Genomic DNA, 23575 nt, shown 5'->3' with positions numbered 1-23575 from the left:
GCAAATGCATTATGTGAAACTGGAACAGTGGTCAGCAATTGTGTTTTTGGCACATATTTGACAAATAAAACTCTGTAAGATGAATGGAATAAATTATGATTTTAGGAGAGGGCAGTCAGCCTCTAGGCAGCCCAGTTCTTTTCTGTATCTGCATAGTTCAGTTCTCAGGCATAACACACATCATTGAAACATTCTCATTCTTGAAACTTAAATAGGAGACTCCTTGAAATGGTTCCTATATTTGACACATCACAAGTCAGTACACACACACATACATACACCACTACAGTTTATGTTGTTTGGGAAAAATGTATGATAGAAAATTTTAAGTGCCATTTCATTGTTTCATGTGTTGCATATCATTTCCAGACAGATGGAAGATATTAAGGGTCCTAGAGGTTAAGCATCAGCCAAGGAGTTATGCTGGGAAATCCACATACAAGATAGTCTTGCACTTCATGCGAGTGAGACTGCCACCCTTTGATTTGAAGTTCAAGTCACAATCTTCTTTATGGCAGCACTTCTTATCCCCTTTCATCAGTACAAATAAAGGGGTACCCCAGAGTTCTATACTGGATCCCCTTTTATTCAGCATATTTGTCAACAACTTCCATACCACTCTTAACCATAGTACTGTTATCCAATATGCTGATGACTCTACTATTATCTGCTCTTCTAAATATGTCTCTAAACTACAGCATCTTACTCAAGAAACATTTATTTCAGCCAAAACCTGGATGTCACAGAGCCAGCTCGCCCTCAGTCCCAATAAAACAAACTCTTAATATTTATCCCCCAAAAATTTAGCCCTGTTGCCAGGTCAGAATTCTCTGTCCATTCCCAAATCACACTATCATTCCAGTCATCCCTAGTACCAAATTCATCATTGATGATAATGTTTGACCTTCACATCTACAGTAACATAAAAAAAACATCAAAAGCTAGGTGTCCTTTATAGGTACAACTATTTTCTTAGCTTCTCTGCTAAAAAGGCTCTTGCCTTATCATTCCTCCTTCTATCTCTCTTATATGGTGCCTCTATCCTCACCAAAATTCGGTCCTCCCTGAAAACTAAACTGAACTCATACTGCAACAAAGTTGCCAAATTTGTAACTAATGCAAAATTTTCTGTCCATCACCATTCCTCTCTGCATCAACTAAATTGACTCAAATTCCCTCACTACCCCACTTATCTTCAATTAACTAGTGCCCACAAACTTGTTTACTACCCCTCAACCTGCCCATCCCTCTCCACCATACTGACCTTGTACCATCCTAATCGACCTCTTAGGTCTAGAAACAAAATGTTACTGACTGTTGATAAACCTAAACATTCAGCCGGGCAAATGTTATATTCTTTTACTGTCTCAAAGCTATGGAATAATCTCCCTCCTTCAATCAAAACCATCAGAAATCCTGCTTTCTTTGCAAAATCCCTCAGACTATATCTCTGTTATCTCTGGCTATTCACCTGCACCATAACAAACAACCCCAAAACCTAACTTCCCTCTCTGGAACCTTACTGTTCACCATTTAATTACTGGTATATCTTCTCCTTCTGTCTACCATACTAACTCCTTCAGCTGTCACTTTAGCTTGCTTTATCTCTACCACGTAGCCCGTCTGTCTCCTTCTATTCTTCATAGGTTGGTACTAGGCTATCGCCCTAGGGCCAATACAAGCCTAGCCATAACAATTCCCTGGCTATTTCTTCCCACACTATTTACTTCCCTAGACCCCTGTCTAGCAGGGTGACTGACGTGATCCCTGGGGTGAATTTCCTTTTTCCCATCCAATCATCAAGGTTCCTTTTGAAGAGGGCCAAAGAGGTGCTCTGCTTGACATGTATGGGCTGTCTATTCCAGAGTCTGGGGAGTCTCTGGATCAGGAACCTATCCCTCCAGCATGTTTTGTTTATTGTGATGACAAGGTTTAGATCCCTGGAGCATGTGGCTCTGAGGGATTGGGATTTCTTTAAGTGTAGCATGTCCAACAGCTCTCGGTTTGACATGGCCTTGTATGTTAATCAGAGATTGCCTCGGAGTAGACGATATATGACAGAGTATAGCTGGAGTTTTTTAAGGTGGTCAGCATAGGGCATCTGCTTTAGGCCTGTGATTCTTTTACTGAAGTATTTCTGTGGCCTCTCCAGTTGTTGCAGATGTCTTGAGAGGTACATACCAAATGGGGTGTTGTATTCTATAATGGGTCTAATGAGGGATGGGTACAGTGGGACACTGACCTCCTTTTTTCTGGATGAAAATCCCTTAGTGATGAGGTGTGCCACATAGAAGGATTTCCTGACTGTTGTGGCGATGTGGTTATTGAAGGTGAAACCACTGTCCACCTGTATCCCTAAGTCTTTTATCACACTTTCAGTGTTTAGTGTACTGTCACCTATGTGGTAATTCATGGGTACATGTTTTTTCCCAAAGGGGATAACTATACATTTCTTGGCATTGAGCTTGAGCCTATGGCTCTGGCACCAAGCATCTGTTTCTGTAAGGCCCTTTTGTAGAGTATCGACATCATTTGGGGATTCGATAATGGCTCCCAGTTTGCAGTCATCTGCGAACTTTGTTAGCCAGAGTCCTTTAGTGTTGGCGTGTACTTCAGAGAAGTAGATGCCAAACAAGAGAGGTCCCAGGACTGAACCCTGAGGTACTCCACTTGTCACTTGCCTGGAGCTGGATTTGGAGTCAGCTACTTTTATAGTGTGGATTCTATCAGTAAGCCAGTTGGCAACCCATCGAGTGACGTAGGGATTAATGCCCAGCTTAGTAAGTTTATCTATGATTCCAGAGTGGGGGTGGTGTCAAAGGCTTTGGCAAGATCCAGATAGGCTGTGTGGACTGCCTTACTCTCGTCCACGGCTCTGGAGATTGATTCGAAGAAGTCAATCAGGTTCAGGAGACAAGATTGGCCCTTCACGAACCCAAACTGGGTGGGGTCCAGTGTTTTAAAGTTGCCAATGTCTTTGTTTATAAGTTCCATGATAATACGTTCCATGGCCTTGCAGATCAGGCTCATCAGACTGATGGGGTGGTAGTTCCCGGGATCCAAGGTGGATCCCCCCTTGTGGAGTGGGATAACTGTAGCTATGCGCCACTCAGTGGGCATGAAGCCTGAGGTGAGGGTATGATTAAACATGACACTTAGATGAGGTGCCAGTTCATTTTGTAGTTCATGTAGTACACAGCTCAGGATGTCATCTGTTCCCATGGATGCTGTATTCTTAGCTTTGGAGAATGCGTTTTTTACCTGTGTGGCCGTTATTACCAGAATTTGGCAATCTTCCAGTATTGAGATGGGCCATTTAGGGGGTGAGAATACCCTTAAGTGAATACTCATCACTGCTACAAATACTATATATATATATATATATATATATATATATATATATATATATATATATATTTATATTTATTTGTTATTTGAATGCATACTATTTTTCTATTTCTACATTTATACCATGACTGTAAACAATTCTTCACTGTTGTTATCAGTTTGATTTTCATGTGCTACTACTGTTTTATATACTCTGTATTGTGTGCAACTTTTTCCTTGTATGTAATTAAACGTGGAGCTTTTCTCCCTGGGCCTCCACTGAAAATGGGCTAATTTCAGGCTCAGTGGACTTTCCCCATTAACAAATGTAATAAATAAATAAATAATAACCATTGCCATCTTATCGTGAAAGGAATGAGAGAGATGTGCATTCCCAGCAGCCAGCTTGGCAAAGGTTCTTCCTGGGGGGGGGGGGGGGGTCACCATAAAACTTATTGCTATGGAGCATCCAGAACATAGCTTTACCAAGTAAGATGAGGCAGTGCAGTTCCTCCAGGCCCATCAAAGTTCAGTGGTTGAACTTTTAATTTGAGAAATCTGCTATTTTGGATTGTCCCAGGTTTATGAAGGCTCACCAAGTGAGTTTTATAAGACTCTATCTGGTCCTTTAAAACTAGTTGGGTACACAGAAATGGCCCAGATATTGGATATGTGCATTTCGTTTGATATCTGATGGGACTTGTTCTTGCAAATGCAGGAGTACACCATTAGGGAGCATGGTTTAATGACTGTATAAGGCTCTGTGCCAGCCTTTCTCGATCAGGTGCTACCTTCAGTATGTACTGCTACTTTTCTTTCCATCCTTTTCCTTGTCATTCAGTGATTAACAGTAATTCATTCACTGCCTAATGGTTTTGTTAACCCCAGACTACTCCCCTGAGGAAGAAGGGAAATTTTGCACTCTTTTGCCTCATTCTTTCAGTGGAAGAGCATTCTAGAGAGAACATCAAGGGGCAGTCCTGTATGAGTCTTATGGTAGGTTTAATCCTTTGAAAAAGTCACATTTGGCAACTTTCCTTGGAAGATTCCTATGCTCAGTGATGTGCATGGACCACAGTGTTATATGTCAACTACATAAGAAATCCTTACCTCAGACCCTGCAGATGTCCTTCATATTGATTACTGTGGCAGTAACCTAAGTTGTGTGGGTTATATCCTGCCTAGGAGATAACAGCTGGCCAGTTTTCAAAGGACCTTTCATGCACCCAAACCATTAGTCAGCTCAAGCTGAGCTGACAAAAAAGACAGATTTGGGCACCAAGCCCTTCAGAGCTTTACTGCTGCTGAAAAGAGCACTCCTCTGCAGGTTTCAAGATTCAACAGTCGGCTTGTGCTGGAAAAACCTACCACATATAATTTTTAATGTTTTAATTTACTTTCCTGTTTAGGAAAGTATATTTTAAGCTAGGAATATGTGTTTTTATCGACTGTCATGCAACTCTGCTGTACGTTTAAACAGGAATGCCCTTTTGAGTTGACAGTTTAAAAGTTGATTTAAACATTCTAAAACCCTTTTTGTCTGTGGAGTAATTGTGTTTAAAATGCTTTTGGATCTGATAAGGTGTATTAGAGTTCTTTTTATTATGTTTGTATTGGAAAAAGTGGCTTTATACTGCTTTTAAAACTTTACTGGCTTGTGCTGCTTAGTTGCCCTAGCAAAGAAGCACCTTTTTCAGCTTGACCATAGAACCAACTACTGGCCTCACAACTAGTCCTTCCAAGTGCAAAAAGAAAAAAGTTAACTAAACAGCCTTTGCCACCACAGCTGCCTAGGAATTTACCTCTGCCACAGATAGGTGAGACTGCTGTGTCCAAGGTTGGTTCCATCATACCACTCATCTTTTTCCCCAGATCCCTCTGTTATTGCCATAGAGCCACTATGGACTAACCCCATCCTCTGTGGCTGTTGGGGTCACTTTTGGGAGAAGGGGCCAGAAAGACACTCCTAATTAGCCAGAATGTTGTGCCCATCCCTGGGGAAACTGTTGTTGCCATTAAAACACAGTTTGGCCAAACTCTCCTGCCAAAAAGAATTGGAAAACTAAACATATATCCTGTCCTGCTCCAGTTCGCTGAGCAGGAGTAGTTTATTAAGTCTGGCTCAGGGCCTAGTACAGTAAAGTATGTGGTAACTGGAACTCAATCAACCTGCACTCCCAGGCAACTGGCAATTTTGAGTGGCTCATATGCCGGTATATGAGTGAATCAAAAATCGTAAAGCGGAGCCACTTCTACACAATGCAGAACAGCCTGCAGTGAGTAGAAGTGGTTCCACTTTGCAATTATTGATTGGCTCGTAAACCGGCATATGAGCCAATCAAAAATTGCAAAGCAACTCTCAAGCAACCGGAAACTACACTTATCCGGCATCTACCAATCCCCATGGGTGCCGGTTAAGTGAGCTTTTACTGTACTGATTATCAGGTGGTGTCTGGTAAATGAAAAAAAGGATTCCTTTTTCCTGAAGAGATTGAAGAAATTGAATCTGGAGAGGAATGTGATGAGACAGATATTGGTTTTCTCCTCAGATTTCTGGTTCAGACTCAGAGGAAGCGCGTTACCTGAATCTCCCTGTTAAGGATTCTTTTTCTCTGAGACTATTCCAGAAAGCGTCATTCTTCTCTGTGGAAGAACACTGAAGTTTCTCAGTCCCTCTGACAGTACTATGAATTGTCACAATTGGAATTCCCAGAACCTCCTCCCATCCGCTAGTCCTGCCAGCATAGGAGAATGTGTTTGTCATGACATGTGATTTCCCAGAGTAATAGACATGATGCTCCTAAGAAAGCAAGTAGAATGTACACAGTTCCTAATCTATACATTCATGTCAGACCTCACCCAGCAACTATAGACTTAGCAAATCCAGCTACTGCCAAGCATGCTGTTAATTCTAATCTTTCCCCTTCTGACAAGGATGATAAAAGTGATAAGTATGGGAAAGAAGTGTATACTTCTGCAACTTTAATTTTTAGAATTTTGAATTAACTGTCTCATATGTTAAAGTTTATTCTGACTAATTGTGAAAGTATGAGGAATGTTTTATCTGCAGTTCCTTCCTCTGAGGAAAAAAAATCTGCTTTAACTGGTTTAGTTTCAGTTTTTCAGGTCATCACTCATTGTTTAAAGTGTGTTTATGACTTTGACTATGCTACATCCAGGGCTGTTTCACTGGTACTGTGCTGAGAAGGTTTGCCTAGCTGAGATCTATGAATCTTCCAAAACATCTAAAAAATGAGATTTTAAATTATCCTTTGGGTATATATGTTGTTTCTGGACTCTTCACTGCAGAGGTTATCAAAAATGTGATGAGAGAGGTAAAATGAAACAGGTAATTTCAGATTTTTCATTGCCCCTTCAATAAATTTTCCAAGGGATTTTCTGCTTCCTCGTCCAGTTTTGACAGGAAACAAAATAGTCTCAAAAGATTTTGCAGATATTTAAAAAACAGCAACATAGATGTTCCAAAAAGAAAGCAGGAATGCCCCAGAACAAAGGAACGTCAAATGAAGGACCTTGTCCGTCACCCCTTCTCCCACCATGGCAGTCCATTTTCCCTTCTAGAAAGTCTACGTCTCCATCTCTGTCTGAGGCAACAGATTGTTTTAGGCAAATGGGTTCTGAGACTGGTTTAGCTGAGTTACAGATGACTGTGGGAAGAAATCTCTTCTTTTCCAGGGAGTTATTCCACATCCATCAGACCAAAACTTTCTGATCTGATGTTTTCTCTTCCGTCTGTTCCTTAATGGATGGGTTATCAAATCCATCTCAGATCCATCTTTGGCCACTCTCATACTTTGGATCCAGTGCTCAGGCTTCTTCCCTTACCCATAATCTCCTCAGGTAGATAGTTACCCCAGATCTAGTTTGCCAAGGCCCCATCTCTATTGCTCAAGCTTGTTTTCAGCTAAGTCAAAGCTAATTGTTTGCTATTTTGCTATAGTTGTGGGTTATACCCTCTTCCATATATTTTAGCATTCACTGTATTAATCACTGTATTGATTACTGCTGCAAGTTGCCTTAGCTATATGTGTTGTATCCTGTCAAGAATACAACAGCAGAGCAGCTTCTAAAGCTTCAGGACACATACCTCATGCCCAAACTGTCAAAAAGACAGATATGGACAAAAAGCCTTTTAGAGCTTTCCTTCCACTGAAGAGTACTGTTCTCTGAGGCTTTCGGGGATTGCCAGTCAGCTTGTGCTGTTCCTTTGCTGGGCAGATAAGTTACCCCTTTTTTAAACAAGGAGACTCTTTATTAAATTATCACTTATGACATAGGTAATCATACATTTATATAAATGAAAACAAACCATATTGACACAATCCTAGCTTCAAGCATTTTACATCACAAACCATACTGACACAATCCTAGATGCCAACATTATACATCACTTATAATCTACCCAATCATTGTCAGTCAAACATTACATAGCTCATTCAACTCCTGCCTTCTTTTAAACCTTATTCCTCCCTTGTATGTATTGTTCCACAATTCCCATTTTTCCTATATAATGTGCTCCTACCCTTTCCTAAAGATCCAAATTCCAGTTGTTTTTTTTCTATGTTACTATATTCGCTACTTCTAGTACATTTGGCTTAGACTTTGATTTCCATTTTCTAGTAATTGCTTTTTTGGCAGCCACCATAATTAGACTCAGCAAAGCCTTACTATGTCTAGGCAGTTCTGATTCTGTATCACAGCTCAGAAAAATAATTTCCTTAGTTACACCAGTTTGTGCACCTAGCATCTCTGACAGAGCAGTCTGCATGGAAGCTTTAAAGTCTGCCAACTCATTATACTCCCAGAAAATATGTTCCCAATTACCTCTTTCTTCCCCATCACACGTCAATATTGCTGTCTACCTGAGGAGAAATTTTCTGGAGTCTACTTGGGGTATAAACATTTCCAAGCAAAAATCCTAAATTTTCTAGATTTTGTTGCATATTTGGGAGACATACATGTATCCCCCCACTGTTTCTTTGTGAATTTCTTATCCAGTCTCTTTTTCTAATTCTTTCTAACCTCCTTTGATTGATTCTTAGTTATCATGCAACATTTTATATGCTCTACTAATTATTCCTTTTTTAAGTGGCAGTTTCTCTTCTAGGTCCTACTAAAAACTCTATCAGTGCTGATCTTTTGTTTAGGATCCCAGCATTTCTTTCTCATTGCCTATACTCCATCAATCCTTGATAACGAAGGCAATCTCTATCCTGAAGTCCAAATACATTCATGGCATCTTCCCATTCTATTACCGTTCCATTTCTAGTTATTTGCTGCCAATACCTTAGTTTCTTTGCCAGTTTTTCTCCAATAAATTCCAGCCCCCTCTTGCCTGATGTCTATCCCTAATTGCAGTCAGCCCTATTGACAGAATCTCCCTTCTTCATTCCAGTGTTGGTTTAGTTCATAAAATACTTTCCGCTACTTTATGAATATAATATTATGTGTGATTATTGTTACTGTCCTTAGAATTCTGCATCCAAAATCCTAGTCTCTCCTTGTTTCATTACTTCCCCCCTGTTTCATCATCATCTCTTTCCACTTTGAATTATAGTTTTATGCTTGTGCTACAGCAGCCTTAACTGTGTTGCTCTGAAATACCCCATTCAAATTGGGTAATCCCAATTGGCCTTGTTCTGTTGGAAGAATCAGCTTATCCTACTTGTCCCTTGCTGCCTTCCCTCTCAGATAAAATCCTTCAGCTCTTTAATTGCTGTCCACAACTTCTCTGGTTGATAAAAATATGCCTGACCTGTGTATAAGACTAAAGGGAGTAAAAATATTTTAACTGCTTGTACCTTACTATCCATATCTATATAACAGATCTTCCATTTTCTCAGTTTTTATATTTTCTTTTGTTTAGTTTCTTCCCACGTATCCTTAGCTGCCACACTGGAAACATTTTTAATCCATACTCCAAAATACTTCATTTTATCATGTCCCCATAAATATGAATATCGCTGAACCAATTTGTGTGTGGGTACATATATTTCTGCTATTGACTTTGTTTTAACTTCATTAATTTTGTATCCCGAAAAATTTAAAACTGTCCCAAAATGCTCCACGGCACTATAATGTGCCTTTCTGGTTTTGTCAGGTATAAAATATCTGCAAATAGAGAGAGCTTTTCTTGACCACTATATCAATTATATCCTTGAATTTCTGAGTCCCTTATTTTCTTTGCCAATGGTTCTAAATATAATGCAGATAAACAGGAAAAGAGACACCCCTGCCTGGTTCCTCTGCTCAATTAGATATTATTAGTGAGGACCCCACCCACTTTAATTTTTGTCTCTGATCCCTCATATATCCGCCTAATCAGCCTTATAATTTTATCAGGAAATACAAATGCTTCACTTGCCCTGCTCATAAAGTGCTAGCTTACTCTGTCAAATGCTTCCTTTGCAGCAACCAGCAACAATAATATTTTCTTACATTCTACTTCCCTCTGGATCATCAATGTTCTATTAATGTCAAATGCTTGCCTCGCCTCCAGAAAACCACATTGATCCATATCTATCAATTTTGGCATTACTTTTGCAGTTCTTTCTGCCATTATAGACAAAAATACTTTATAATCATGGTTTATTCCTGAAATGGACCTGTATGGAGCTGGATCTGATAGATCTTTACCCTCTTTAGTTATTATAGCTATCACTGCTTTTTTCTAGGATATTGATACTTCTCCTCCTCTTAAAATACTGTTAAACAAAGCCTTCCAGATATTTATCAGTTTTCCCTTCTATCTTCCAAACTTCCACAGGAATACCATCTATTCCTGGGGACTTTATACATCACCATTTTTATCTCATCACCTACTACCTTAATTGTTAGTAATTGAGGCTCATCTACCTCTAATCTTGGCATATTTAATTTTTCCATAAAAATTTCCATTTGCACATTTTCTTGATTTCCATATTTCTCTGCTTTGTATAGACTTTCCAAAATATTTGTAATACCTCTACAGGATATCTTGTTACCTTCCTTATTATAGGCATCCTAAGCTTGGCAACAGCTGTTTCTGCTTTCTGTTGCATGAGTCATTGTGCTAAAAGATTTTCTGCTTTTGAGTTATTATCAAAAAATAGTTCCTTAACAGCAGTCTTTCTTTACTCATGCATATAGAGTTAATCCCTTATATTCTGTTTAGCATTCTGCAGTTGCTCCTCTTCTTGGTCTGTGAGATTCTCCCTATTCCTCAATACTTTAACATTTGTTATTTCTTAACCATATCTCCCTTTCTTTTATTTCCACCATGTTTTTAAACTCTACTCTAATTTTATCCAACTTCCTAGGTATATTTTCAGAAGAAATTTCTGTCTTCTCTAATAGCTGCTGAATAATTTCCACTATCCATTGCTTAAATTCCTCTCTTTTCAACAGATAGGTGGGAGATTGCCAGTGTCTCATTTTTATTTCATTACCCTGTGATTTTATTTTAGTTGTTATTGGCAGATGATCTGAAATAGTTATTGGGTGTGTATCAAGACATTGAATTAAATGCAGATGCTCCTGTGGAATGTACATTCTGTCCTGCCTAGTCTAGTTTTTGTATCTTGGGGAATAATATGTAAATTCACTCCAAACTCCTTTTACTGAATTCACATCTTCCATTCCAAATATTTTCTTAAATTTCTTCAAAAATCTACCCTCCTTTGTTATAGTTTCCCTTCTGGGTCCCTTATATACATCTTCACTGCTGCAAATCAAATTCCAGTCCCCACCTAAAAGTAATATTTCTTGCTGAAAGCTAATTTTTTTTCTCCCGGAATTTTGTAAGCTGCATTATATCAGTTTTAGGTAGAATATAAATACATGCCAGTGTAATCCTCCTCCCTTACCAGTAGCTCCTTAGTACTACAAATCTACCATTATTATCTTATTTTTTATCCTCTTTTATTACTATTGGAGTTCCTCTTGCAATTAATATAAGTACTCCTCTTTTCTCTTGTCCCAGGTATTCCTCTGAATAATCATTCTGAAAACCTTTCTTTATCAAATTCACATGTTCAATTCTTTCCAAGTGTGTCTCCTGTAGTATAGCTATTTGCACTCTACATTTTTAATGTAGTTCACTACTCTTTCTTTTTTGTATTTATCTGTGAGCCCATTGACATTTAAAGACATTACTGAAAACATCATTACATTAAAAAGTTATTATTCCTACCTTTTATGTGTAACAGCTTTTTTATTAAATCTCTAGGTCCAACGTTTGTGTTATATGCGTGCACGGTTTGGCAGGTTGAACTTTTATACAGTCATTTATTGTCATAGTCATGTGATCCTATGTCACATCTTACAAAATCATTTGATCTGATGTTGTCAGTTTTCATTCTGTCCTCAACATATGGGTTCGGATCCATTCTCTTGGATCTGACTTAGCCTTTGCTAAAGCTCTTGGCAACCAAAAACTCTCGAGCTTCTCCCTTACCCACAGTGCTCCAACACCAAGTACTTCAGACCTCATTTGCCATTCTACGTGAAGGATGTGGTGACCATTACTCTCGAGCAGTTAAGCCTTTATTTTTCTGAATTGATCTCCTTTTTTGCAAAAAAACCTCTAAATTCTTACATTTCTTCAATTCTCTTAACTTCTGCTTCACAGTCCTTTCTTATTAAAATGTCATTTGTCCGTTTTCTTCATCTCGTACATTTCTGTACCTTGAATTCCGTCATTAGTATTCTTTCCCTTTTTCAACACTCTGTGTAGCTGTTTATTACCTCTGCTGTTTTTCTTTTATCCCTCTGATTTCCAAAATACAAAAAATCCTTTACTTTTACTTTGCTTACTATCTGGTGCTTTCTGAGAAATTGTTCTAAAATGGCAAAGAGAAAGGCCTAGCTGGGTTTAAGAAATGTCTTAGTGCGGGCACAAGATTCTGTTTTCTGATGCCCACACATTATGTGTGTACTGCTTAGGACTGCTTCATCTACAAGAAGACTGCTCCATTTGTCATGCTTTTTGCTTTTATGCTTGCATGGTTGAATGCAAGAATAAGCTGATTTTAAAAGAGTTACTACCTTCTTCTTTTGGAGAGGCATTATCTGGAGCTGTGTCCCCTGAGAAATCAAAAAAGCCTAAATCTTCTTCTCTAAGCCCTTCTCTTTCAAAGCTTTGGAGCTTTGGAGCAGTCACAGAAAATACCTTCTTCCAATCTGACCTTTCCTTTGGATCCTACAATCAAAAAGTCTGAAGTATTGGATCAGACCTCAACCTCGGATCCAAAACAAAAGAAAAGAGATTCATCAGATCTGACCTCAACATTGGATCTGAAACTAAAGAAGAAAGATTTATTGGATACAGTGCAAATATCATCTGGCATCTCTTACCGCCCAAGGACCAGATGCTCTCCTTTGTTGGACCCAGTTCCCTCCAGGGTTCCTTCCCCATTTTTTGGGAGACTCGGGTCCCCTTTGGTAATTTCCATGAGACTAATGGAAGTAGATGTGGATATATTGGTGAGAAGAATTCTCTGGGCACAGAGTCTCATGGGTGTGTCTTCAGTTCCTACCCCTTTGGGTCAGGAGGTCTGATCTTCCACTACAGCGCCCCTACCATTTCCTCCTCTGACTCCTTCCATGATCTCAGAGTCCCTGGATCCAAGCCGCCTGGCTCCATCTGCCTCAGATCCGAGGATACCCTTATCCTCAGATCTGAGGTTTGCTCTGAGCACTTTAGTTCAGTCAGATCTTGAGGCTGCTCTGTCAGATGCAAAGTGCTGGAGTCATGGGTTAGTTCAGCTTTGGCTTCTGCCTCACAGGGGATTGTCCTCAGAGCAGGGAGAGACATCGGCCTAGAATCTTTCCTTTTTGGATCTGTAGTGCTATCCCTCTCTAGGGAGGTCTGCCTTGGAATCCATGAAGGGATCGTTGTCTGCCTCGGCAACACCGAGGGTGTAGGAACCATCTGATCCTCAATCTTCAGCCTTGACATCTCTGTGCTTGGAATCTTACCCTCCTTTTCCACAGGGACAGCTAGCACTGAAACCCCAGGTGTCCCAACAGGGTATCCTGACTTTTGATACCTTCCCAGAGCATCTCACCGAAGAGGTTCCTATGAAGAAGGCATGCAGGAGGAAGCACTTGGACTCCCCAGAGGAGTCTATCACAAAAGATAAAGACTTTGATGAAAGTGAAGGTTCTCCATGGTCACTTTCTGAAGGTGTCTCATTTGGAGATTTGAAATCATTAAACAGAGAGGTGGCTGGAAGTCCAGCAACCCTTTGTCTGAGGAGTGTGTATTCCTGGAGGCTTTTGGCACCGTTCATTTTACCTCCTGGGTAACTCTACCTGCCAACAAGCTCTTTGAGTTGATCTCTTGGTGGGCATGGAAGTATCCTGATACCACTGAACCAATACCTTTGAGACCTGACAAAATTATGGCAGCAGCAGATGACAAGCAGTTTTTGGCAAAATGGGAGTTCATGTTCAACTGTGCATCCCCCCATCAAGGAGTCTCGGGCAATGAACAGGTTTGGGAATCATGTCTCTGCTTCAGTGACCTTCACCTTAAGGTCACTGAACTATCTGGTACATTTCACCAGGTTACAGAGAGACCTGATTAAGGAACTTTCTGACACCCTCTCAGGATCTGTTTCTGAAGAAGTTCAAGCATCTGCAACTTCTCAGTTGTCTACCCTGCAATCGATTTCCAGCTCTTCCATAGGCTCATTTTGCATTTAGTCAAAGGAACCTCAAGGGCAGCAGCTTCAGGTGTTTCCATAAGAAGGTACACCTGGATGCGCTTATGTGATTTTGTGGAGCTCTTCAAGTCTTCATTCAACAGTGCTCTTTTTGACAGCATATCTTTGCTTGGCCCCATGGTAAAATATACATTATCCAGGTGTGAGAAGGATGGAAAGACCTTGTCTGCCTTGGGTGTTTGTTTTTTCCGCCCCTCAAAGATCCTTTTCCAGGAATCAATGAGGTAGTGGAAAAATGTGGTCAAAAAATCCCAGGGACCTTTTCAGGATGCACATGGAAGTAGTTCCCCCAGTGCTAGAGGGGAGAACTCCAATGGTAGATGCCTCCCCCATGGCAGAGATGGCCCGCAAAACCAAAAGTTCAAAGATTCCTTCTTTGGCAGATCATTCCAGAGTTCCTGAGAAGAGGCCCAGTTGCCCTCCTGTGGAGGCAATGGAGGGTCAAATATCCTTGCACCAGAAAGCCTGGCTAGAAATAACAACAGGTACTTGGGTGCAGAGGATCATTTCCAGAGGTTATATAATACCATTTTCCCTTCTTCCTCCAACTTCAAGAAAAATCTCCAATGTTCCACCCAGCCCTAGGGGACAAGCAGCAATTCAGGTACAAAGTCTGCTAGAAAAAAAGAGTCATCCAAGAGGTCCTGTCAGACTAGATGTAATCTAGAACTTACTCAAGATCCTTTTTAGTGCCAGAGAAAACAGGGGACTGGAGACCATTTCTGGATCTCAGCAGCATAGACAAGCCAGTTCAACTCCCAAAATTCTGGATGATCACTGTTCAGTCTGTTCTTCCCTTTTTGAGCAAGGATGACTGGATGTACTCAATAGACCCTCGGGATGCATATTATCACATAAAGATAAACAGATGATCCAGAAGGTACTTACACTCCCAAATGGGAGCCAGTCTCTACCAGTTCAGAGTTCTGCCCTTTGGTCTCAGCACAGCCCCCTGGGTGTTTACTAAGTGCATGGCAGTAGTTGCAGCTCACTTGAGAATGTAGAGATTCTGGTTGTTTCCATATCTAGACAACTGGCTCATTTCTGCCGTCACCAGGCATGAACTGTTAAAGGGAAAAGACCAAGTTTTCTAGACCTGTTCTCTTCTGGGGTTAACCATAAACTATGAAAAATCTCAACTAGAGACAACTCAAGTTTTAGAATTCATAGGAGCACGTTTCAACACAAAATCAAACATAGCTTCACAGACTCCCTCAAGAGTTCAGACAACAAGATCACAGGTCAGAAAAATAATCTGCAGTACCTGGATTTCAGCCTGTTTGGTTCTTCAAGCTCTACTTTCAGTGGCAGTGGCTATAACTCTAGTACCATTTACCAGCTTTTACATGAGAATTTTACAGTGGATGTTAGCATCACAGCGGTCGATACTCTACCAACCTATGTCAACTCCAATACAAAACACAGACACATGCAAGAGAAATCTCAGGTGGTGGGTTTAGTTGGATTAGTTTCTACAAGGCCGTCCGTTCATTCCTCCTCAGTCCAAGACCATAGTGACCACAGACACTTCCCAGTTGGGGTGGGTGGGTACATTATCTGGGGAAAACAGTACAAGGCACTTGGTCCTCCGAAGAGGCAACTTGCATATCAGTGTCCTAGAGATGAGAGCAGTGCTTTTAGCATTGCAGGCCCTTCAAGCTGCACTCCCATTGGGGACAGTTGCAGTACAAATGGACGATATGTCAGTAATTTGGTACATCAACAAACAAGGAGGGACATCCTTAAAATCCTAAAACAGAGAGGTGGCTGGAAGTCCAGCAACCCTTTGTCTGAGGAGTGTGTATTCCCGGAGGCCTTTGGCACTGGTCATTTTACCTCCTGGGTAACTCTGCCTGCAGACAAGCTCAATGAGTTGATTTCTTGGTGGGCATGGAAGCATTTTAATACCACTGAACCAATACCTCTGAGACTGGACAAAATTATGGCAGCACCAAAGGACAAGCAGTTTTTGGCAAAAGGGGAGTTGAAGTTCAACTGTGCATCCCCTCAACAAGGAGTCTTGGACAATGGACAGGTTTGGGAATCATATCTGTGCTTCAGTGACCTTCACCTTAAGGTCACTAAACTATCTGGTACATTTCACCAGGTTACAGAGAGACCTGATTAAGAAACTTTCTAACACCCTCTCAGGATCTGTTTCTGAAGAAGTTCAAGCATCTGTGACTTCTCAGTTGTGTACCATGCAGTCGATTTCCAGTTCTTCCATGAGGCTCATTTTGCATGTAGCCCATGTCGAGAAGCACTCAGGGTGTGGCAATGGGTGAAGTCATCCAAATGCATTCTTATAACAATGCATATTCTGTGGAAGACTAGCATGATAGCAGACAAGCTGAGTGGGTGCATTCTTCTACCTCACAAGTGGTCTCTCAGCGAGAATGTGATGGAAATTATTTTCTGCCAGTGGGGCCAGACTTGTGATCTTTTTGCATCTCCCCTAAACAACAAATGCAGCAGCTACTCTGCCCTAATCACCACACAGATGGAATCACTGATGGATGCTCTCCTTAGCCACCAATTCTGCTAATTTCGAAATTCCTTTTGAAAGCTGCCACATTGAACAGCAAAGTCACCCTCATTGCACCTTACTGGCCTCGACAGATTTTGTTCTCCTTCCTTTGGCCTCACTTACTTCTCAAATCTTGAATTCTGGATCCGACTCCAGACTCCTGTCTCACCTGACAGGCATGAACCATCCAGATATACCATACCTCAGGCTGGCCGCCTGGCATCTCCAATTCCATTAATAGCCAGACAGCCTACGGTCTCTTCCCTTGTCCGACACATTCTTTTATCTTCCCATAAACCTTCTACACATAAACTCTTCTCCAGTAAATAGAGAAGGTTTCTTTACTAGGCACATCAAAATAATGTTGATCCTTTTTCAGCTCCTATACATGACATCCTTGAATTTTTGGCTAGTTCCTCAACAGTCAAGGTCCAATTAGCAGCAATATCAAATTTTCAGTTTGGGTTTGAAGGTTCTGCTGTTGCCTCTCATATGCTCTGCAAAGTCTTTTTGAGAGGCACTCTTCTTTTAAGGCCTCCTGTTAAAGATCCTACTCCACCATGGGATCTAAATCATATACTGTAAGCACTTACCCCCCCCCCCCCTTTGAACCAGCAGCTAGGTGTGACCTTAAATATCTTTCTTGAAAAACAGTATTTCTTCTAGCCATTACTTCTGTTAGATGAATTTCAGAGATTCAAGCCTTTTCTTCAAAACTACCATAATTGATCTTTCACTTAGATAGAGCCACATTACAAACCAATGCATCATTTCTCCCTAAGGTGGTGTCAGACTCTATTAGTCAGTCCATTAATTTGCCATTATTCTTTCCTAAATTTACTAACAAGGACAAACACATGTTGCACTTATTGGATGTTCACAGACAATTATGTTTTTACCTACATAGAATGAAAACATTAGGAAAACTGACCAATTATTTGTTTCATTTTCAAAAATAAAGTTGGGAAACCAGTTGTCAAAGTAACTTTAGCCAGATAGCTGACTGATTGCATTTTTTATTTGTAACAAATTGGGCATTGCTTTATCAAAACCATTGCAAGTTCATTCAACTAGATCCATGACAAACTTATTCAGCTTTTCAATGTAGAACATCTGTAGATGACATATGTGCAGCAGCAACTTGGGCTTCTCCCCATACCTTTGTTACTTATTACAAATTGGATTTGTTCTCCAGAGGTAGAGCTTCATTTGGTTCAATGATGCTCAGGAATATCCTTCCTTGAGTCCACGTGGGATTTTAGGTAGCTGGGGCTCTGTCCCATAAGCTGAGGACAGAATGAAAATTGACAACATCAGATAAAAACATTATGTACTCATCATAATGTTCCATATGTGTTGTCCGTTTTCATGCTTCCTCAACTCCACATCCTCCAGCCCCCATCATTTGAATACTACTGGAAGAATGAGTAGTTAGGGGATGTCACTTTCCTGGTATTGAGCTCCTTATATAGCCTCTTTACTATATGACTGCTAATAGTTCTTTCTGCTAAAGTCAGCAAACAAGATCTGTGTTACTTCGGGTTGGTACATTGTGGGCAAGGGGGAAGCGTGAGGGTTTTTGGTTGCTATGAGCTTTAGCAATTGCCAAGTCAGATCCAAATCCATAAGTTGAGTAAGAGTGAAAATGGACAACACAGACAGAATATTATGGTGAGTGCATAACTTTTTTTATTGACAGCCTTCAAACAAAAACAAACACACCCCAATACCCTCCTAAAACCTATTAACTTAATACTAACACAAAAAACTATGTATATCTTTAAATATTGAAGTTTTACCCTCCTTATAGGAATAAATGTCCCAAACTGGCAGCCATACTGACAGACTTGAATTAACCTAAAAGAAAGGTTATCCATACAGCCTGTGCTTCTACCAAGTGCTCTTTGGTTTTGTATTATCTTTACAGCTCTCCCAGCTGTGAAAACATGTGAATGCTTTCACAGAACATTATCTCTTAGCACTATCTCTTTTTTTTCTATCCAATTTTTCTTTATCAGATTGCAGCCAATTTCTCTTTATCAGATTGTCTCCATGGAGACTTGTGGACCAGATACAGAATTGCTACTAAGCAGACATTTATTGGCTAGAAAAAGCCTTATAATATTCAATATTCTTTTTCATTTACTTGCTTTTTCTTAACACCCGTTACTATATCAAGCTAAGGGCCTTAATCCGATCATTCCCCCATGTAAGAATGCAAAAAAGCACATTGATTTTTCTTTCACCATGCTGTTTTAACCAGACTTTTTTTGACATTGCAGTGCCTACATTTCTTGAAACTGACCAAGGAGAAAGAGAGTAGAGGGAAGAAAGAAAAATAGATACAAAAAAAACGGAACACCTGTTTTTAAATAGTATCCACATTACACTTAAAATAACTGAGAAACGTTTGCTTTATAGCATGCAAAGAAAAAAAAATCACGCACTATAAAAATTGTAATATTAAGCAAAAAATGTTTATTTACAGTTGACTTTCTCCCTCCTTTCCCTACATTAAATATTTTTCTGAACATTAATTACATGGAATAGGGAATATGGTTTAGAGTCCCTCGCAAGTCCAACAAAGTCCAATATTTCCAGGTTTTCTTGTTCTGTCATATTTCACAAATATAATTATTGCTTTATAATCTCACATTTGTCAATTTCCAAGTTACTGGTTTTATTCCTGTTCATCTCCAGCTCCCAAATCCTGTCTCTGCTTCATTTCTAATGTACTCTTAATTCATCTAGTAGTCCATTCATTCTCTCCAGCATTTTCCATTGAAACATTGGAAAATGTTTCACTGGCACAGTCTATCTGTGGTCTTCATTACCAGAAGAACAAGAAGCAGAATCTCCTTCTGTTTCACAGATCACTTTTTGTTGGATAGGCTTTTGTATTTCCCCCTTAGCATGTACTTCATCAAAAAATGATTTTGTCCCTCCAGGGAAAAATAATTTCAATATTTGCTGGGTATAGCAGTTTGAATCTCATGCCTGCTTCTCATCATTCCCTGAATAGTGGAATAAATGTACTCCTCTTATGCCTGGCGTACAACGAGTAATCATTCTCCACAAACACTCTGCTGGCTCCTACTTTTAGTACTTTGTCCTTCTACCACAGTTTTATTAGAATCAACTCCTGCTGGTAGGATTTCATCTTTATTATTAAAGGTCTCATAGTCAGGTTTGGAGCATACACACACTGTGCACTTTCAACTAACAATTTCTGCTGTGGAATACCAGTCCAGTTGCTTATTTATGCTTTCATAAAATTAACACAATCTATTCCTTCCAGCTTCTGTGGTACAGCTGAAAATCTCGGGTTTTCCCCTACATACTATGTCCTCTAGTTCCATTATCTCCTCTTGAGCAGTCATATAGTTACCCAGCCTTTTCTTCATTTCAGCCTCTGATGTTTGCAGTTATATCACCTCATCTGAATATCGGTTTAAAGCTTCTTCATTTTTTCCAGCTTTTTGTTGTTTGAGTTGATATACTCTATCAGTGTTTATTTATTTTAACCAGGTCTGTGTGTAGCTGTGTTATACTTTCCTCTAGGTTACTGGATGTCATGCCTGGAGGTTGCACTGCTTTTTGATGAACAGCTGCAAAACTTTTCCCAGTCAGTGTTTTTTCCTCACCTTTTATAGCTGATTTCCTATAAGGTCCTCTATATTTCTTTTTTTTCCCCTGGCATCCAGGCAGTGCATTTACTAGCCAGTTTACCCAGAAACACAAAATTCAAATGGCCTTCTGTGCTGAGTTTTTGATTTCACACTGGTAGAGCTAGAATTAAGCTGTTACTCATTGTGCAGCCATCTTGGAATTCCTGGCTGTTAAGTTACCCTTGAGGGGGAAAAAATCCAATTAAATATATATATTTCGTTTGATAACACTTTCCTGTACAGGGAAGTTATTTTAAAGTTAGGAATGTAGTTTTAAACAAGACCACCCCTTTTTCTTGTCAGTTTAAAAATGTTTAAAGTGTTTAAAAGCATTTTTCTGCAGAGAAAAATATTTTTAAAGTATTTAAAAACATGTTTTTTTCTTTGGAGAAATTGTGTTTATTTAAAATTTTTGGGGCTGGCTAAGTGATTTAAAATGCTTTTAACTGTGTCTTTCTGTGAAAAAAAGTTATTTTTAAGGACTAAATTTTACTGGCTTTTGTTGCTTGTTTTCTTTGGGAAGGAGACACCATTTTCATCTTGCCCATGGAACAAACTGTTGGTTCAACAGTCGGTCCTTCTTCTAGCTGCAACAAGAAAAAGTTAAGCAAACAGCTGTTGTCATTACAGCAGGCTAATGATTTGCCTCACCGACAGATGGTTGATTCTGCTTTGGCCATTAGTTGTACTCCCAGCCACTCATCTTCTACCCTAATTCCCTGTGGTGTGGAAGCTACAGCCACTATGAACCTCTGGGGCTGTTGGGGTCCCCTCAGATGGTAAAGGAGAACCACTCTTATTAGCCCTGGGAGAGGGAACAGGGAAGGCTTCCCTGTTTGTCAGAATGTTGCATGCATCCCTGAGAAAGATGCTACTGCCATAAATAACACTCTTGGTCCCATTTTCCTGTCAAAAAGAGACAGAAAACTAAACATGTATCTTCTCCTCCTCAAATTTCTTTGGACAGGAGTAATTTACTGGGTCTGGCTCAGGGTTTAATTTAGGCTGTTGATATTTCTTATAAACTACTTTCTGGTGAAAATGGAAATTCCTCTTTTCCTGAAGATATTCAAGATTGTGAATCTGGACATAATGATGAAGGGATAGATATGGGTTTTTCTCCTCCGATTTCTGATAAAGACTCAGAGGAGAGAGCAGTTTCTGATTTTCCCATGTAGATTTCTATTTCTCTGAGCCTATTTCCAGAATGAGTGTTTTCAGTGGGAGAACACTGAGGTTTCTCAGTCCTCAGAAAACATTATAGCTGTTAAACAAGGAATCTCCAGAACCTTCACCTATTCCTCCAGTCCTGTCATTGTTGGAGGGTGTGTGTGTGTGTGTGTGTGTGTGTGTGTGTGTGTGTGTGTGTGTGTGTGTGTGTGTGTGTGTGTGTGTGTGTATACGTGTGTTACTGATTGCAATTTCCTGATAGTCAGCCAGCTGGCCCTAAATTTCTTCACACTTTTAAGTTTTTATGCACTCTTCACAAACCTGACCCAACAACTATAGCTTTATTTAACCCTACTGCTGCTAAACATTTAGTTAATTCCAATCCTACTCTTTCTACTAAGAATGGGAAGATTTCTGATAAGTATGAGGGAAAAGTGCATGCTTCTGCAACTTTAATTTTCAGAATTTTGAATTGTTAGGGTCTTATGTTTGTTCTGATTAATTGTGAAGATGTGAGGAAAGTTTGTCTGCAGCTTTTTCGTGTGAGGAAAATATGCTTTAAATAATTCCTTCTTTTGCACAAGTTGCTACCCATTGATGTTCTTCGTTTTCCATTGCTGCAGTCCTTACTATTGGGTATAGTCCGCATCCAGTCGGCCCGAATACCAGAGTATAAGGCTGACGTCGGTCAGGCGCGTGGACGGCGGTCAGGCGTGCGTCAGGTACTAATCGCATGACGGCGTCATATCCTCAGTCTTTTTGCGGCGTGGTCTGATGCAGAAGCAGTGCAGGTTGGCGTTCTGAAATATTTCGAAACCGGAGTTTCAGACCGAATCAGAGTTGGCTAAGTACCCGCATTTTGGTTTTTCTTGCCTCAGTATTTAACGGATGTCAGAAAAAGTGAATAACTGTATTTCTTGTGAAACAAATACCTCATAGGGATTACCATACATTGTGTATACCTTGTTTAGGGCCTGGGCACGTCGTTCTTGGTTCCCGCTCTTGTCCTAGGTTTAACAAGCGCACTATTAAGGGGAGGTTAGACTGTGCCAGATTAGGGTTTGGGACGCGTTGCAATCATAAAATGCCGTCGGATGCTAAGCGCAAGGACAAAACAGCGAAGCCTAGGGTTGATGAACCGCAGTCCCGGACGTCCGGTTTTAGGTGGTGGCTCAGTGGAGCCAGAGGTTTTGCCAGGAGTTTCTATGGAGTCTCAGGCAGAAACTTTACTGTTACAGGATGTACCCTCTCAGGAGGCAGCCCAGGCTGAGGGGCCTTCTCAGGTAACTATTCTTCCCTCTCTTCCCACAGTAGTTAGAGCCTCTCCTTCTGTTGCCAAAACTTCTTTTAGAGGTAGGCCAACTTCAGCTTCAGTAGGGCTTCTCCTAGCCTTCGGGTTCTGTACCTAAGAAACATATGCTTAAAATGGCAGAAGATTTGATTACTATGATTAGAGGTTCCATGGGCCCTCCTGATAAGAGGCCTAGGGTGGAACCCGAGTTTGACAGTTTTGAACAGGGTTCAGGGGCTTCTGAGTCTTCTGCGGAAGATTTGCAGGAGTATCCTCATTATTCTGATTCTGATGTGGATGATGCCACTCCTTCGGCTTCTCCTCCTGAGGATTTTTCATTTTCAGAGACTCTGCATTCCATGAGGGAGCACTTTAAATGGGAAGGCCAGGATTACTCTGATTCAGGAAGAGGCTTAGGGAATTCTTGTTTTACCCCAGCATAGGCCCTTAGCTATCCCTCCTGTGTTGAATGTGGTGGAAGATGTTTTTGCAGAGGCTGGCCTGAACCCTGATTCTTTGCCTCCTGCTCCTGTTAAACCTGATAGGTACTATAGGGTGCCCGAAGCTCATAAGTATTTGTTTAAGAGTGACCCAGAAACTGTTTCTCAGGGGCCTAAAGGTGTTAAGGCCTCTGTGGTTAAAATCCTGTTCCCACTGACAAAGAGGCAAGGGCGTTAGATAGGTGGGGTAAAGTGTATACTTCTTCCACTCTAGCCATGAGAGCGTTGAATTGTCAGTTTCACATGCTGAAATATCAAAATTATCTCCTTTCACAATTGAAATCTAAGGTGGATGCTTTAAGGTATTGATTGTAAAGACTTGCTGGATTTAGTTTATGTGTCTGAACAAGTGGGAAAGCATTCTT

The 23575-nt window shown here is 40.3% G+C and overlaps 1 protein-coding gene across 1 annotated transcript in view; it reads left to right on the top strand.

Annotated features, from left to right (window-relative positions):
* The window catches only part of DNAH10 (dynein axonemal heavy chain 10), a 5879077-nt gene that overhangs the window by 1440233 nt on the left and 4415269 nt on the right, over positions 1-23575 (top strand). The window lies entirely within an intron of this gene.

Source organism: Protopterus annectens, chromosome 4.part0 (assembly GCF_019279795.1).
Source record: "Protopterus annectens isolate FY-2018-M chromosome 4.part0, PAN1.0, whole genome shotgun sequence".
In the NCBI taxonomy this organism is placed as follows: Eukaryota; Metazoa; Chordata; order Ceratodontiformes; family Protopteridae; genus Protopterus; species Protopterus annectens.
This window is presented reverse-complemented; position numbering and strand designations above follow the sequence as displayed.